General features: G+C 43.9%; 2 long non-coding RNA genes across 2 annotated transcripts; one reads left to right on the top strand and one right to left on the bottom strand.

The window, feature by feature from the left end:
- Positions 1-1,099: 1,099 nt before the first annotated feature.
- LOC144132391 (uncharacterized) lies at positions 1,100-13,803 on the bottom strand. The gene is made up of 4 exons (XR_013314797.1): positions 13,706-13,803; positions 4,112-4,169; positions 3,082-3,232; positions 1,100-1,225 (listed from the first exon to the last, which is right to left on the bottom strand). It is a non-coding gene; the product is annotated as an uncharacterized LOC144132391 (long non-coding RNA).
- Positions 4,716-8,393, top strand: LOC144132392 (uncharacterized). Its single transcript, XR_013314798.1, has 3 exons — positions 4,716-5,596; positions 5,835-6,003; positions 6,280-8,393. It is a non-coding gene; the product is annotated as an uncharacterized LOC144132392 (long non-coding RNA).
- Positions 13,804-19,458: the final 5,655 nt, after the last annotated feature.

Consider the following 19,458-nt stretch of genomic DNA (forward strand, 5'->3'; position numbering starts at 1 on the left):
CACAAAGCCATCTTGACAAACTTGTCAGAAATCAACCCCGGAGAAAGGACATACAACTACATCCGATCCTTCCTCACTAACAGAACAGCAGTGATAACGGTCGGAACAATAGAGTCTGCCCCAATCAAACTAGGAAGTAAAGGAACGCCACAGGGCTCCGTCCTGTCTCCTTTCCTTTTTAACCTCTCCCTCATCAAAATTCCCCCCAAACTGGCACAAATACCAGACCTACATCACACGTTCTATGCAGATGACATCACACTTTGGGTAACCAACACTGTAAAAAAAAATCCGTCAAAATGACGGGAAATACCTTGGCAGCTCTATTTCCAAGCATTTGACCGTTAAAATGATGGCACCCCGTCATTTTAAAATGACGGTGCTTTTTCATCATTTTGATGTTTTTCTTGTCAATCTGAAATACAACTGAACCGTCAATTTGATTACATTTCACCATCAAAATGACGGCAGAACATCATTTCTAAATGACAGTTTTTCCATCATTTTGACGTCTTTCTTGTCAATCTGAAATACAACTGAACCGTCAATTTGATGACATTTTACCATCAAAGTGACAGCAGAACATCATTTCTAAATGACAGTTTTTCCATCATTTTGATGTTTTTCTTGTCAATGTGAAATACAGTCAAACTGTCAATTTGATAGCATTTGACCGTAGCAGTTACAGCAAGATGTCATTTCTAAATGACAATGTTTTTTCCTGACTTCGATGTCATTTTTATCGATTTGAAAATATAGCCAAACTGTAATTATACCACTGATTGTCTGCGATGGCAAGCTGTCAATTTTAAAACTGTTTTTATGACTTCAAGAGTTTTTGCAAATTTGAAATTATCTATAACTGTCAGTACAGCATTTGGCCATCAAGGTAATAGCAGGCTGTAATTTCGAAATGACTATGCTTTTAACCATTCCAAAATTTGGCTTGTCAACATGAAATGCAACTGTGTTGTCAGTATGATGGCCCAACACGACAAGTCTCAACATAATTCTGTGTCAATATATAGTGTGGTGAACCTGACCACATGAAAGTCACTTGCAGTGGGCAGTACCTCATAAACCATGCAACAAAAACAAATTTACATTTCTACTTGCACATTTATTCATAAATTAAAGTGCATTCAGCAGGCTCAGCAACTTTGGTGCGATTCCGCAGGCCCTGCCTTTGCCGCGCCTTTTCGTTGGGTTGCTCTGCCCAAGGTACCTGTAAACAAAACGAGGATAGAATAAATCCATGCTCCATAAACTGTGCCAATCACATACTCTGCCTACACGCGTGAAATGCCATGAATGTGTGAACTGCACTACCTTCTGCAACACACAGTATTACGAAATTGAAAGACGAGATTAAAATCAGGTAGCAACAAATGTGAGCACACTAGTAGTGCGCTTAAATAGCTACATATACATGCACTAACAATAAATGATGTACCTAAATGTAACCATTATTATAACTCGTAAAAACAGCCCACAATTGCACATACACACCGTATAGTATTTCTAGTAACAATAGGTGCTCATCATGTACAGGAACCATACACAGAGTCTAGAAACCATAACTATGCAAGAGCATTTTGCTGCATTTCAGTGTTTTCAGCTATCAGCCGCAAACATAGGTCAGTATTGATGTAACACCCTGATGTCTAGGTATAGGCTGCAATTGCACATGTGGCAACCATGCATACATTTAAAAACCTAATTATCATGCCTCATCATCTTACCATTTGCACAATGCTCATTCTAATTTCTGTGCCCTTGGCCACAAATAAGCGGAATTTCACACCTGAAATATTCTGAGCAAGCAACAAACCTGTCACGATGATGAATGTCTTAATTTTTTTTCTTTTACACTGCAACTGTTGACACAAAGGGCGGCCAACTTCTCAGGTGCCAACATAGCAGACTTCACGATGGCTCTTTCACCTGTCCATTTCAAGTACTGAGCAATTCTGGACAAATATGGGATCACAGCATAATTTTTTTTGAAAGGGGCTAATAACCCTGCCAGCCCCTAAAAGATCACCAGGTGAAAGGGGAAAGTGCCATGTAATGGTTGTGACAGTACCTGTGAAGCTGTCCTGCCTATGTGTCACGTCTCCCGTTTCAATGCAAAATGAAATCTGACATTCATCATTGCAAAAGGTTTGTTGAGTGCCCAGAAGGTGAGGTAGAGAGCTCTACTTTCTCGGGGCTGATTGTACACAGGCTACAGCGAGCACTGCATCAATGGTAACAAGGGAACCTGAGGCCTGTAAAAGTGCAGAGAGGCATCCGGCAACTTGCCACATGTGTGGACGCAACCCATAGTCAGACACACTGTAATGTTGCACTAGGACATTAGCCAGTGGACACGATACATAGTAGAGCGACTTAAAATACCTGCATTTACACTTAATCCTCGCTCCTATTTTTCCTGACGTCGGTACTTATAAAAGTGCTGCACACATTACATTTAGCAATAATTGACAGTCGCCCGTCCTATCTGGTTCTTCGTTCTAGCCCCTTTCTTGCAGTAGCCAACCAAAAAAATAAGCAAAACACTGAAAAGTGTTATCTAGATGCACTCACAGGACACGTGACCAAGTTTAGGCAATGCAAACTGCCAGGCTTGTGCATTCATGACATGACAATGATCAAATCCGCAATTCTGCAAGTGTCAGAATACCAGAACTGGGTGCAATTTAAAATTAAAAGTCCGGCCTTCATCTCGCAATTGCCAGAGCTAGCCAATGTGCAAGGCTTGTTAGCATGTACTGCTGGCAAGCAGCACTATGTCAATAATCTTACCATTCTACTTTCTAAAGACGCCTGTGACTGGCAAATCACCATACAGGTGTGCCAAAAAAGCAACACGGTGCTGTGCTAGAGAACGAAGAAATGCACGAGAGGAATGTATGTGACGACATCAGAATTTCAGGGGAACAGGGCAGAACTGATCATTTGCAGGCACTGGCTAAGGAGGGCGAGTGACTTTCCTCAGGAAAAAGAAGCCTGCTGCTCACACTATTGCCTCGAATTCCGATTGCTTATCAAACGCATCATCCACATTCACTCATTTACCTCTGCAAAAGCTCCATGGTGAGGGGGCAGTCGGGAGGGTACGCAACGTTGAACACAAAGAAGGCACCAAGGAGGAGGCCCATGGCCTTCTCAAGACTTCTTGTAGAATCCACTGCAACGATGATCTTCTTTATGTCCCCCATGCTTGATCCTGCAAGGAAAAAAAATTAGTCACACGCAAACGCTACCCACTAAAGGGGTGATCTAATAATTCGAGTAACTCTATGGCCTTCGATGTGTACACTGAGAGAAGCCGAATTCAAATGTACTCGTAAAAAGCCATACTGGGTCTTGTTGCTAGGCCTTATGGTACCCTGGCAGTAGACAGACACATGCAACATGCCCTCCCTTATCAGTGCTTTACACGCCACTAATTATATCTGTTGAAGATGCTTGCTTCATGTAAACATACTACATAGAACTTGTTTATCGAAAAAGCTTTACAAATATTGCACGACAAAAAAGAATTAACTTTGTCGACAGAATACTTCGTTTTTTTTTTAAATAATGGGGAATAGTGATGAGGTAACGAAACTTGGGCAAGCACCGAGGCAACTTTTCAAAGGCCCTCCATTTTGTACCTAGCCTGCCATGACATTGATGAGAAAAGCCAAGCTCAGCTTCGTTCATGCTTTCTAGCAGAACGTCATGCTTTTGGCAAGTCAAAAGGCCGCACGTTAGTCTCGATGAACTCTGGCATATCACCTTATAGTGCGGAGATTGCCCCACCCTCCCCACTTATCAACAGTACTGCTACTGAGTTCCAAATTTTTTGTACACTCTAATAAGAATGGAAAACTACTGGCCAAACTTGCACATTGTTATCATGTTTAATTATTAAACAAACTGTACATACATAAGATGAAGCAGCAATTAAGCCTTTCATCCAGGGCTAGCCTCATTCCTAAGTTTTGAATATGTCCTACTAAGTAGAGTGAAGTTACACAAAATCAGGTTACATCGTAGAATAATAAAATACACTGTACAAGCCATGTTTTGAGCCAAAGTTCTATAAATGACAAATACATACCAATCACAGCAAGGTGCGGAGTTGTTGGCAGTCCTTCCAGCCCCCCTTCAGCTGCATGCTGGGAATTCACAAGCCACATGTTATTAGACTCCAGAGAAAAAATCAGTGATCAGATACATGCATCTCAATAATAAATCATAACCATACTTCCAACGATCCTGCTGTCATCAAGGCACTTTCTACACCTCGGGTACAGTATCATTTCAGCAGAAATGGATGAAAATGCGGTATAAAATTACAAGACTACAAATTTACTTGATTCAATAATTCCCAGCTAATGGATACGCCAGTCGAAAGAAATTTTTGGCCCTTGTTTGAGGCTTATAGGCAATAAGCTATAAAAATGAATAGAATTTATTTGGAAATAACTATTGCTGAAATAATTAGGCCCATATCTTAATGCTATACAAGAATGAAACTGCACACTATCAGTACACGAACTAAACACTGAGCTGCCCCATCGCCACCGGACACCGACGTATGGGGCTCGGTGTGCCAGGAAGTGAGGAACAACAAAAAAGAGAGAGCGTAAGAAATAAAACAGAAAAAAGCTGATCAGTGCACGAAAAGTAGTCTGCTTTTTATTGACGAATACTTGACGAACCTACGACAGTAGTGCCGACACCATGAATTCAAGGGAGCTGCAGATGGCCAGCATGGTAGTCATAGCACATGTCTTGGCCTGAATTACAACTGAAAATGTAAAAAATGGTTTTTACGACAATTTTTACTGCCCATTAAGCCCATTCATAAGGTGTTCTGCATTTAAACAGAGGCGCATGGCGCGCTAGAGCTCGACCAACTCGATTTCGATCCTTGGCCCGCGTAGCAGTAATCGTAACCGAAAGACAGGCTCGATCGCGATTGTATGTGCCCGCATGATAGAGATACTATATAAACGACTTTCTTCGACTTTCTTCAATTAACGTGCGCCAATGCTCTTCGTACGCTTCAGTGTTCCTCACAGGAAATTTTTTTTTTACACGTGGGCGCACGCAGCCCCTGAAAATCGCTGCACGTGGCTGAACCATGAGGCCGCGATTCACGCTTTAAGCCTGGACTCCATGTACGCGAAAACTCACGCGAACGCGAAGGCGACGGCGGCAAGCGAACGAGCGACGCCGTCGCGCGAAGCAAATGCATGTGTCGCTTGCCGTGTCGCTCGGATCTGCACCCACAGAAAATTTCGCTCATCGCCCGGAAGTTGCTTACGCGATTAGCCAATAGCAGCTAAGGCAGCGTACGTCACTGCCGGTAATTTTGCGCGCTTTCTCGAAAGTGCCGCATTGTTGTTTTTCGAGTGCTCGTAGGTGTATCACATTTGCGCTACCATGGCACACGCTCAAGCACAAGCCTTCAATGAAAAACTCATTGACGCCGTGGAGTGCGAGCGGGTCCTTTGGGACCTGCAGCAAAAAAACTATAAGGCCCGCAACGTTTCGGAAGCGGCGTGGCGCCGAGTAGCCGAAGCCGTCGGTGCAACAGGTGAGGTTTTGTAAACAAAGCACTCTGTAGGTGCCATTGACTATACGAAATGCTGACCGTACGCCGAGTGCCGCGTTTCGCAATTGCCGTGTTTTACGACGTGGCAAGTTGTGTAACGTCGAGCGATCGTTATCGTTCGCTAGAAAATGCACTCTGCCGGGCAGCAGATTTGCATGCCAAATCGATACAGGCTTTCACCTGATAGCCGATTATTATTGCGCTTTTCATGCCTTCGCAGTTCCTGACGTGAAGCACCGTTGGAAAAATCTGCGCGACACATTCAGGAGGGTTTTTAGAGGGCTCCGCCAATCAAAAAAGAGCGGGACTGGGGCAGACGAGGTTGAAGAGACAACCTGGCCTTTCTTCGAAAGGCTGCTCTTCCTGCGGGACACGATGCTCAGCAGACCGTAAGTCCATTTGGAGGTTATCATTACATTTCACTGAATGTATGCTGTTTTATGTGCAGTTTCGCCGCTGATTTACCGTTTTGCACAGAACAAGAAAACCAAGGCCCAATATTATTTCCTGTCTGCCGTGTTGAAAACTATTGTAGCAAATTATTTGTACTTGCTGCCTCTTAAATAATTCGAGCAGACCATTGTCTTCAAGTGCATTAAACTTTAAAGGGCCTCATTTCCCCGATTGAAACTGGAGGTACTTACTTATCTTTTACCTTACTGTAGGACCTCGGGCAGCTTGGAACCGCTGCCGCATGCGGAAGCGGTATATATTGTGCCCGAAGAAAACATCAACGACACGCCACAGGGAAGTGCAGAGGCGATTTTTCAACAAATGTTTGTCGAGTCTGCCTCTTTGCCATCAAGTCCTGGGACAAGCGCAGCACCAACACCAAATTCCCCAAGTGCCAGTGTTGAGCTTGTGGCTGAAATGCCCAGCACAGGCTCACGTAAAAAAAGGAGCAGAATAGAGAAGTATGATAGTCAGATTGATATGCTTGGAGAAATGCTCAAAAAGAAAACCGGACAGCCTCGATCATTTCGGAGCATACTTAGTCGACAAAATGAGGGAAGTGCCCAAGAGGCTGCACAATGAAATGCAGATGAAGTTATTGCAGTGTGCATTTGAATTCATACCGGAGCAGTAATTTACTTGATTTATCCTGTGAACTGCTGGAAGCAATATGAGGGGGAACACAGGAGCATGGGGCCTCCGTACTTTGCAAAGTGCAGCCACCAACAGACTACAACAGGTGGCATCAGGGTCATGCTCGGGAAGGATAGGCGGCCATGCTTACTTTGCGTGCGCCTTTTACACTGACAATTCTCGCCTTCTGTCCCTGACAGTACTTTGCAAAGCAAGAAGGCCACACGCTCCCATGTTCCCTCTTATATTGCTTCTAGCTATACATCATGCATGGGAGATCATATGAAGGAAGCTAAGAGTCACTGAAAGCAAGGAAAGCATAGGGAATTAGATGCATATACATTTCTTCATATTGTGGTATTGCTCATTGAGAAATTATTACTGTAATATGGTTATGCCTGAAAGATAACAGATTACAAATTGGTTTGGTTTGGTTTATGGGGGTTTAACGTCCCAAAGCAATTCAGACTATGAGAGACGCCATAGTGAAGGGCTCCCTAAAAGGACCACCAGGGGTTCTTTAACGTGCATTGACACTGCGCAGTGCATTGACATTGCACAGTACATGGGCCTCTAGAATTTCGCCTTCATTGAAATTCGACCGCCGCGTCCGGGATCGAACCCGCATCTTTCGGGCCGGCAGCCGAGCGTCATAACCACTCAGCCACCGTGGCGGCTGGATTACAAATTGGAACAAAGGCAAGCAATTGCCACCATTGCGATCCGAACCCACGACCTCCATGTCGTGTACGGTCGCGAGTTTGGTTCCCATTGCTGGCATATTCATGTTTTTGATCCGACTTGTAATCAGTTACCTTTCAGGCATAACGAGATTACAGTACTTATTTCCAAGCGAGCAGTACCACAATACGAAAAAATGGAGAACAGTATATGTATACAAACTCACTATGCTTTCCTTGCTTTCGGTGACTGTTGGTGTCACTCGTTTTGAACTGTACTATAGTGATGCTGTGATAACTCTGAAGACTGTAGCTTTTACATGTTTGTGCAATAATCGAAATTATATTCCTTTATGGTTTCTTTATTTTATTTTAAAGTCAACTCTTAAATTGCAGTAGCAATGATTGGTTTGATTACTTAGGAGTCTGCATTTTTGTGAAGTTCAAGTTTTCTAATTTTAGTGTATGATTAGTAATACCCGACTAAAGTGATGCTGTGATAACTCTGATTACTGCAGCTTTTGCACAGTAATCAGTTACGTTTCTGTACTTATTTGTTATTTTAAAGTCAACTCTGTAATTGCAGTTGCAATGATTGGTTTGATTACTTAGGAGTCTCCATTTTTGTGAAGTTCAAGTTTTCTCATTTTAGTGTATGATTAGTAATACCCGACTAAAGTGATGCTGTGATAACTCTGATTACTGCAGCTTTTGCACAGTAATCAGTTACGTTTCTGTACTTATTTGTTATTTTAAAGTCAACTCTGTAATTGCAGTTGCAATGATTGGTTTGATTACTTAGGAGTCTGCATTTTTGTGAAGTTCAAGTTTTCTCATTTTAGTGTATGATTAGTAATACCCAACTATAGTGATGCTGTGACAACTCTGATTACTGCAGCTTTTGCACAGTAATCAGTTACGTTTCTGTACTTATTTGTTATTTTAAAGTCAACTCTGTAATTGCAGTTGCAATGATTGGTTTGATTACTTAGGAGTCTCCATTTTTGTGAAGTTCAAGTTTTCTCATTTTAGTGTATGATTAGTAATACCCGACTAAAGTGATGCTGTGATAACTCTGATTACTGCAGCTTTTGCACAGTAATCAGTTATGTTTCTGTACTTATTTGTTATTTTAAAGTCAACTCTGTAATTGCAGTTGCAATGATTGGTTTGATTACTTAGGAGTCTGCATTTTTGTGAAGTTCAAGTTTTCTCATTTTAGTGTATGATTAGTAATACCCAACTATAGTGATGCTGTGACAACTCTGATTACTGCAGCTTTTACACTTTTGCGCAGTAATCAGTTATGTTTCTGTACTTATTTCTTATTTTAAAGTCAACTCTGTAATTGCACTTGCAATGATTGGTTTGATTACTTAGGAGTCTCCATTTTTGTGAAGTTCAAGTTTTCTCATTTTAGTGTATGATTAGTCATACCCGACTATAGTGATGTGATAACTGAATACTGCAGCTTTTACACTTTTGTGCAATAATCAAGGTTATGTTCCTGTATGCATTTTTATTCACAGTCAGCTTTGCCACTGTAGACATTGCAGTGGTCATTTTGAATGCTTACATGTCTGCATTGCTGTGAAGTAAAAGGAGTCTTTAAAGTTTCTCATTTTATTGTGCGCTTAGTGATATCTGACTGCAGTGATGCTGCAATAACTGTGAATGCAGCAGCTTTTACACTTTTGTGCAATCAAGGTTACATTCCGTTATGCATTTTTTATTTATAGTCAGCTTTGCCACAGTAGACATTGCAGTTGCAGTGGTCATTTTCAATGCTTACATGTCCGCATTTTTGTGAAATAAAAGGCGTCTTTAAAGTTTCTAAATTTACTGTGTGGATACAGTGATCTATTACAATCACAAAGAGAACAGTGTGTTTACAAATTCATTTCTTTCCATCAGAAATACGGGGCGAAGCAAAAAGCTGCAGCAGCAGCTTGACTAGTCGTGGCATCTAGCAAGTTACTGCTTTCGAACTCCCTGATTACTGAAGAGGTTGGAAAACATAATGGCATAATGGATTCTTTGCATGGCAATGTAAAGAATGAAGTGTGCAGAGCTTTTATGGTACAAAAATTTAATACACAAGGACATATTCATAAGATGTAAAGGTACATAATCTGAATGCAGAGGCTCACATGCAAAATAAAAAAAAGTCTTCAAATGCAACAAAATAATTTCCCAATATTTACACACACACACACACACTTGAGGCTGTAAATTATCGATATCCAACAAAGTTCGCTGGGGAAAAAGAAAAAAGACGATGTAATACAGAGAATGCAGATGGTCAAACATAATTACGCTTTTGAACTGACTGGGGACAACAGGGGCGACACAAGCACTGGTGCGCAAACAGTCAACTGAAGTTAATTGCGGTTTGCACACATATGTAAGGGTCACATGTCAAAACATAAATAAAAGAAAACATTGAAAGCAGCAACTTTCCTATCGTATCAACAAGCATCAAAAAAACTCTCCCAGCAGATCGGATATTACTTTTACTCCTTTGATATGGCAGGCAACAGTGACAGCCATACAAAAGAAAAGTTCTACATGTTCTGCTGCTTCGAAAAAGACACATTTTATCATAAATGTACAAAAATAAGAGCAGAAGTAAGAGTAAAAAAAGACATGAAGCCATTATACAAAGACTAGCGTATGCATGCACAAAAGCTTGCAACAAACCCGATCACTGCATTCAAGTTAGACATAAAGCTAAGATTATTATGTTTATAGCATGAAAGTGCAAGTCATTCTAGAAATATTGAACGCAAAACTTTTCGGGTTATTAAAGGATTAAAAGAACTGGGTACATTGAGCTTATTGAGTAACACTGGCATGTATAGCTTAATGACTGTAGAAGGTAATTTGTTCGGCGGTGTGCAATTTCCCATTTTTCAGGCACGCGTTTTAAAAATATTGCAGCCTAACATTGCACCTGAAAGTGTCAATAAGAATTCTTTATACTTTGCATTACCAAAATGAAACTGGTGGAGGAGACGGTAATTATAAAAGGAGTGAATATTGACTATATGATGCTGACTAAATAGCTCGGCTGAGGGATGTAAATATGATACATTGTTTAAGCAACGTATCACTTTTTTTTCTATCACTATTCCTTTTCTATCACACCACTTTTTCATTATCAATGAAAAGCAGACCACCTTCTAGAAAAATGCCAGATTTTGGCAGATCAAACAATGAAATCATTAATGGTACCATTCGCAGTGGCTTAGTGGTTAAGGCACTCATCTACTAAGCCGGAGTATCCGGGTTCGAACCCGACCGCAGCGGCCGCATTTCAATGGAGGCAAATGCACAAGGCACCCGTGTGCTGTGTGATGTCAGTGCACGTTAAAGAACCCCAGGTGGTCGAAATTATTCCGGAGGCCTTCACTACGGCGTCCCTCATAGCCCTAGTCGCTTTGGGACATTAAACCCTCATAAAAGCATAAAGCTAATGCAAGATGATGATAGACTGTCATCTAAGAGAATGGATGAGAAGGAAACATGCAACTACAATTAGTAGTCTGCACTCGACACACACATGGCTGAGCCACTGCCCAAGCCTTACGGCTTGCTGACACCAGGCAGGCTCCACTGCCAGGGCACTTGGCCTTCAGTACCAAAGAACTCCAAAAATGTGTTGCGCACAACAGTGGCACTCTGTGCACAGTTGCGTGCCCTCGTCCTCTGCAACTGGAACATTGCAGAGGTAGACGCAGCCTCCCGCCAGGAGCCCTCGTAAACATTTCCGAATGTGTCGGTGCAGTCAGCGTAGCCAGGAGGGCAGTAATAGCTAGCGGAACTGCTCTCCATACAAATAAAATTATGGAGCACACATGTTGCTTTTACCACACTGTCCACATTTTTGGGCTCGAGGTTGATTTTTCTTTCGAAGATGCGCCACCGAGACACCAAGATGCCGAATGCATTTTCAACACATCTTCTGTAAAAGAAACAATCACAATTTTGCTTGCAAAACTAATATGCGTCTCACTTTTCTCACACCAAGCAAAGCCCTTTTTGTGACTCAATAGGCTGGTTTTAGCACTTATAAAATATCACATGCCTGCAAGTCTACGATGCTAACTGGTGACTGAGTGAGGCCAGAAACACAGTTAAATTTACTGTTAGGTTCTCACTTGAGTGATACATACCGTGCTCGGCTGAGGCGGTAGTTGAACACCACCTCTTTGGCGTCTGTGCGGCTCCCTGGCAGTGGCCGCATGAAATCTGGGCGCAACTGGAAGGCCTCATCGCCAACGAAAACATGAGGGCACACCTTCTCCGACTTTGGCAGTCGAGCTGCACGAGGCAGATTGAGCTTGCCCTCATGCAGATGTTGCCCAATGAGGGAATCTTTAAAGATGCCCCCATCACTGAGTCTTCCAGGTGCGCCCACGTCCACCAGCCGAAAAAGATACTTGCTGTCCACCACGGCCAGCAGAACAATGGAATGGGTACCCTGCGAATAAGTGTGAATACAAACACTAAAGGGGGTCCACAGGTTTCACCAGAGTGAGCAGTAGCAAGTGCGGTGACCTGGCATGTCATCCCACCCTCTACCACGTCCTGATGCTCGCTCTGCACCCACAGCAGTTGACCCTCCCCTCGTACTGAGTTTACTGCTGGAATGTCATGAACTTTGTTTCTTGCAGTGCGTTACAATTATTATTGCAATGCAGTAGTTTTCGCAAAAAAAAAGACTTTGCCTCCTCAGAATACACACTTGCAATCATGCTACACAAAACACCAGCTCAGTGTGACTGTTTCACAGTCAGATGTGACCCTTTCCACAATGTTCTTTGGGCCTTGACAGCAGTGCAACAAGTGGATTACTCCCTTTTTTACATCACAACATACAAATACTTTGCTTTCATACCTTGTAGTTGAAATAAAGGCTTCCAGCATTCTTGGGGCACTTGATTTCAATGTGCTTCCCACCAACGGCTCCCAGGCAGTTTGGAAATTGCCACAGACTCCAGAAGTCTGCAGCAATTTCCCTCCACTCGTTCTCTGTTGGAGCCTGCAATACGGAGGACTAGTGGTTAATGAAAACTGAAATGCCTATATCGTAGCTGTACTGTACTAGAGGGCAAAATTAATTGACACACCTTCATGTAAATTGGAGCAAGCACCTCCCAGAGCACTGTGCATGTCAGATGGATTGCCCGTCTGGCTGTTTCGATCCCCACCCTGAACGCCATTGCGGCATCTTTAATCAACATTCCTGATGACAGGTACCTGAAAATATAGACAATAACAAGAATTCCATCAAGTTCCAAAACGCACGCACACGCGCGCGCGCTGTGCTACTCTGTGAATTATTACAGGCAAGCAATCTCCTGTACAATGTCCCCAAACAAGCGTCGTCTGCTCAGAGGCGCTCGTCGCACAGCGTCCCTTCAGAAACAGTACGTCCTTACCGCAGCGTCAGGGCGAGGCGCTCGCCAGACGATATGGGCTCTCTGCACAGCCACTCTTTTGTTAGACGACTTGCAACCATTGAGTGGAGGAGGTTAAATGTCTCCGGGGACATGCGATAAAACTTGTGGAACAGCGATGCGTCCCCGTCTTGCATCACCTTCATCTGCAAGAATGCATTGAACCACATGCAGTTGCGCTGCTTTGATTTCTTCGCCAGGAACAACTTACCGCTGTAAAGAATTCGCTTTCCTCAGCGCGCCGCTCCCAGACTGGTCGAACCCAGTACTTGCGTGTAAGGGCCTTCTTTCTTTTCAAAATTAGGCGCAAACGTAGAGCTGCTACTTTCTGCTGCCACTCCATTTCGATCGGGGAAAAGCGCGCGGAAAAGCGCGTGGGGAAAACAGCCGAAAACAAACTCCACAACCAAGTGCCAAAAAGTTACGTGAGTGTTCAGTTAAACAGTCTACACTCAATGCACAAAGCTGTAAACACATTTTATTTTGAATTTCATGCGCAATATTTTAAACCTTGCACATAATGTGACTCTTGTTAAAGGCGCAAACAGCGTTGTGGTGTATTATGCCAGCAACACTGATTGTCGTCGCCATTTCGCGTTCGCGTCTGTTTTGCGCATGGAGCTTGGCCGGTGGGCGACGGAGCGAACGCCAGCCGTCGCCGCCGCCGTCGCCTTCGCGTTCGCGTGAGTTTTCGCGTACATGGAGTCCAGCCTTTACGTAGAAGCATGTCTCTGAACGGCAATCTCGGGCCCACGGCCATCGGTGCGTGTATACATTACGCGTGAGAACTAGCGTGCTCCTCGTAGCTATGTGCCTCACAGAACGCGTACTGCACGAACGAAGCATATAAGCAGAACACTTACCTCTACCCGCTGCAGTTGATTTTCGGCTGCACCCCATACGTTCCTTGATTGCGTCTTCGCGGCCTTCCAACGCGTCGCACACAAAAAGGCAAAATGGCGCAAAAACAGAACGCACACACGGGCAGAAGCAGCGCGCACAAAGAAAAGCGAGAGGGAACCACGACAACCGGACTCCTTCCTTGGCAGCGGGGGCCGGAAGCGCGCGTTGAGCGACTTCTCACATGACGTACCCCTACGCGCCAGCCAATAGAGTTTCTCGTTTTGTGTTGCGCTCTCCGTCTCTTTCTCCTCGCCCGCTCGTTCACGGCGAAGTCTCCGTCTTTCCCGTTTGACGCCGGCGGCTCGTCAAAATAGATAAAAAAGTGGCCGTCAAAATGACGGTTTGTTTTTACATTGAAAGGATGCGAAGGCTACATAGAAGACACACTCCAAGCAGCAGTGGACATCATCGAGGCATGCGCATGGGATTCCGGCCTCACTTGTTCTGAGCAAAAATCTGAACTCTTCGTGATCCGTCGTAAACAAAGAGGTAGGCGTACCACGACATCCCCCCCGCAAATAAACGTCTATGTTAATGGACGATCTGTCAAGGAGGTACAGACCATGAGAATACTGGGGCTGTATTTACAAACAAATGGAAAAAATACTGACACACTCACTAAGCTAAAACGCACGGTAGAAGCGACGGCGCGATTACACCGCCGCATAGCTAACCGCAGACAAGGGGTGAGGGAAAGAGATTTATGCCGCCTAGTGCAGGCCTTTGCGCTGAGCAGGATACTCTATGCCACCCCTTATCTGAAATTTTCGAAAGCAGAAAAGGACAAATTGGATAGCATGATACGGCAGGCCTATAAGGCTGCGTTAGGACTCCCACTAAATGCCTCAACCGAAAGGCTTATGAGGTTAGGAATACATAACACCTACAATGAACTGAAAGAAGCCCATTTAATGGCTCAAACAGCGCGATTAGCCAATTCCAGAACTGGCAGGAGTATTCTTACCAGGCTCGGAATTAACTTTCAACCTACGAATAACGATGCTAAAGTAGACTTACCCCGCGCCTATAGGACGGCCCTACTAATCAAACCACTCCCCAAAAACATGCACCCCTTACACCATGAGGGTAGAAGACAAGCACGAGCCAAAGCCTTACATAAGAAATACAGACAGTGCGCTGCAACACTTTATGTAGATGCGGCAGAATACAAAAATACCAATGCCTTTGCAGTTGTGGTTGTGAACGAGAATGGTGACCACATCGTCTCGGCGACAATCAAAACGAAATCCTCTGAAACGGCAGAAGAGGCGGCTATAGCCCTCGCCCTAGCACATACCCAAGGGAGCATCATCCTCAGCGATTCCAAAATGGGTATCAATAATTTCGCTAAAGGGCGAATTACAAACACCTCCCTTAGAATCCTTAACGCAACCAAATTCTCACCAAATTATTTCGAATTGATATGGGTCCCAGCCCATTCGGGGAATCCGGGGAACGAGGCAGCCCACAATAAAGCCCGAGGTTTCGTCGACCGGGCAGTGGATGAGTCTGGCTCCCTGCATTTCACGAAGGACTCAATGATCACATATCATGATCTCACCAATCATTTTAAACTAGAGAGGAGAATTTTCCCCCCTCCAGACAAAAGACTTACTAAAGAACAAGAGGTTACGTGGCGTCGTCTACAGACGAGATCGATACGCATCCCATCACTCCTCGCGCACATTTATCCAGATCTTTACAACCCAAACTGCAAACACTGTGGCCAACGTGCTACCTACGATCACATCCTGTGGGACTGCAAAATAGAGCCACCTCCGGGTGATCTAGTTACAGCTCCTTCTCTCGAGCGGTGGGAGACCGTGCTGGCTAGCTCTGACCCCAGAACGCAAGTTTTGGCGGTGGAGTGGGCTGACAAAGTCGTCGAGGGCTATGTACTCTCGACCACTTAACGCGACCTCTTGCCAAGCTCTTCCCGGCGAATAAAATGTTTTACAATCAACAATCAGGCTAAAGGTGTTTAATGAAGGATTTGACCAAAACATTGCATGTTATTTTAAGCAAAACACAGCAAACCGTCCCCGTTAGCTCGGTAGTGCGGCTGCTCCGGTGAAGCTGTGGTCCTGGGTTCACCGTTTCTAACCATATGGCTGCGTTTAATTGGGTGGGCGCCAGTGAATAATTACTTTTTTGTTACAAATCCACTCTACCTTCAGAGGTTCCCCTAAACATTTTACCAACTCAGCAAAGTTATCCACTATGTGTTAGAAGTAAATTCAGTTATGATCATTTGAGTTAACGTCACTTATCTTAAACCCGCCCTTGAAGGGAGCCAGTTCGACGCTGACGGTGCACTTCAAGAGTGGTGGACAATCTCTGCCCGCACGCATTTCGAGAAGAAGGCTAAATGCTTCGAATACGAGTACGGAAACATCACAGATCAAGCGGCCAACATGACTGTGAGGGTTTGCAACGTTTGCTGTCCCTACACGTTCATGACCTATACACTGCACGTGCATTCTGAGGAAACTGCATGCATGTGAATGGATGGCCCGTTCCTCTGGTTTTATTTTTGTGATGCAGAAGCCTTAGGTAAAGAGAGAATGCATTGTAGAAATACTACACAGAACACGTCAACCACTCCTTGAGGCGTCCGGTAAATTAGTTATGTGTATACACGAGTAAGCATGGCATGCGTGCGTCTACTCTAAAGCTTCTCGCATCGACCCAATCATATAACTATATATAAATTATTTTTACGCAAACACGTTTTGCCGTACAATATTTTGTAGTCCAGGCTTAGACAGTATACATAGACAGTATTTTCTGGCCTACGTGGAATCATTACGCAAGGTAGATTCTCTAGACTCTTGTTTACTATGCACCGAACAACGTAGGAACTCTAGTAGGAACAACTTCTAGGTAGTACGCTAGGGAGCAGTGGCTTCTGCCACAGTTCTCTTTGAGCACCGGGTTTAATTCTTCAAATCAATGCCCACACGAAGTAAACGATTCATTTTCTCTCACCTCATGCAGCTTAATGCCAAAAACACATTGGGTGGAAATATAGCCGACAACGGCGGTCTTCGAATGGCCTTCAAGGTAAGTTTCACTGTGAGCACCAGCGTCGTATAGTGTAAATTTATTTTTATAAAAGAGACAATATATGATGCTGACACTCGTTTTTACCTTCCGTTCATTATGCCATAATGAGCTCGAGCTCGAGCAAAAAAGAAAAGCAGAAATTTTTTTCGCAATACAGCCCAAGCAAGAAAAAAAGGAAAGAAAGAGCTCAAGTCCATCCAAGTTCTGAGTAAAAACCTGCGCGCACGAACACACACAACCAAAAGGTTAGTGGTAGATTGTAGTAGCGACAAAATATTCTGACGCCAAATGGAGCCACGTCACGCTATTTAAATGTGGAGCGAATTTCAAATCCCCACAGAAGGTACATACACAACTTTCAGAACCTGTAAAACGCAAACACTAAGCTCGATATGGATGAAAATTGCAGCTCGACAATCAAGAAGGAAAAGGAAGGAAATGTTGCGGACGAAATTCTGATATCTGGCTTAGTTCTTCCACGAAATGAGATGAAAGACCGAAATATCTAAAAGTGCAATTTTTCTGGATATTTACCTCTCGTTTCTTAAAAAATGAAAATTAAAAATAATATATGTCCGCAACATTTCCTCCATTCCCTAGAAAAGAAAACGTTGCCACAGATGTCATGAAAATCGAGCCATTTTTAGACACACTACAGCTTCTGAAAGTTCCCATGTATTTCCTATGGACACTGTCACTGGTGAACCCTCTTAAAAGAGATCCAGTTGTCATTCTTAACAAATTCTGTCTCCGGAACCTCGCTGCTGTAATGTACGCTGTATACGGAACGATAGGTAGCACGGGGCCATTGTGGGATGCCTTTGCCAGGCAGTCCGCAACTTCATTGGCTGTCACACCGCTATGACCAGGCACCCGTATCATTTGAACAAGGCTCATATGCGGAAGGAGTAATTAATGGAAGATGTTTGGGATTGACGAATCTACAGCAGAAGCAAAGGGCGAACAGAAAGAAAGAGAGTCTGTAATGACAGCCCCTGAAGAGAAAGCTGGCTCTAGTTTGCGAAGGGCAAGCACCACCGCCAGAAAGTCCGCTTGGAAAATTGGGGTGTAGTCGAGAAGCCGCACAGAAAAAGACCAATCTAGAAGCGGGCAATATATTCCCGCCCCTGCCTTTTCATTACATTGGGAGGCGTCAGTAGCTATCGTTAAGTTAATATGTAGGCTTTGTAAATGGTCTTCTAATAATGCGGGGTGGTAAATGCTTAGCGTTTTTCGGGAAAATGTCATCACAGACAATTTCTGCAGAGTACCCATTGTTTTTTGTCGAGAGGATGTTAAACAAAAGAACATTTAAAGGTTCAAGCAAATTTTGTACCATAACTACCTGCGCGGTATGAAATCTAGGCCAGTGGACTCCAAAAAAGGAAGTCGGCTGACAACAAAAAAGAGACAATGAGCGGTGTCAATCATAGTCATATATCTTTAGGTACGCCCGAACAGCTAGGAAATGAAATCTACTTGATAAAGGAGGAATACGGGCTTCAAGATAAAGCACGTTATTGGCCAGAAATTTAAGGAGGCCAAGGCGCAACCGAAGCGCTTCCCGCTCCAAAAGAACAAGCGGGCGAATTTTGTAAGCAGTCCTACCAGAAAACAGCAAAGATCCAAATTCGAAAATTGGTCGGACGTACTAAACATAAATCAGCAAAAGTGCACCTCTCCGCATTCCAGACCGGGGATTACTTAAAGTACGCAACATGTCCACAGCACGAGCCCCTTTCGCTGCGACATGGTCAATGTGAGAACGCCATGTGAGGCTCTCATCATAAATGACACCAAGATATTTTAATGACTTAACTTGAGGAATATTTTGTCACTGGTAACTGAGAGACAGATGAACAGGATCTTTCATTTGAAAAACAAGTACAGCGCGCTTGTTTACATTTAAGGTGAGACGTTAGTCACACAACCAACTTACAAGCAAATTCAGGTACGATTGCAGGTGCACATTGACAGATTCAATGTCAGCTGCAGCAGTGAACAATGCAATGTCGTCCGCATAGACGTACGTGCGAATGTTTTGATGGCTGGGAATGGAGCTCATTAGAATATTAAATTAATAAGAGCTCAGCTACAGAGGCTAAAAAAGACCAAAACAGGGACAGAGCTGCTCAAAAGATGCGGCTACGAGGGTGCACTGTCAGAGATAAAAAGATCAAAACGAATACCCGATGAACTGCGGCAAACAATTAGGGTAGCACCAATTCCCAAAAATATGGATCCGAACCTGCACAAACAGCGACGGTAGGCTAGGGCACAGTATGTGCAACAGAACCTAGCCAACAAATAAATCATTACGTGCACGGATGCGGCTGCATATGGAAGAACTAGACAACAGAAGAGAAAGCGAGCGGTTGCAACGGCAAGTAATCATGAGCTCAAACAAATAGCCAGCGCAACTCTCAGGGATGGAACGATTGAGGAGGCCGAAGAGGCTGCCCTTGCCCTAGCGGCGGCACAGGGCTACCGTGCTCAAAGGTCCCTAATAATTCTAACAGACTCGCAAACAGCGTGCAGAAACTACATGAATGGCAAAATGGGGGGGGGGGGGGGGGGAGCGCCCCACATCCTAAAGACAGCCAAATTACCGCCGAAGGAAAAACAATGGCAACACATAATAATGTGG

Source organism: Amblyomma americanum, chromosome 5 (assembly GCF_052857255.1).
Source record: "Amblyomma americanum isolate KBUSLIRL-KWMA chromosome 5, ASM5285725v1, whole genome shotgun sequence".
Classification (NCBI taxonomy): Eukaryota; Metazoa; Arthropoda; class Arachnida; order Ixodida; family Ixodidae; genus Amblyomma; species Amblyomma americanum.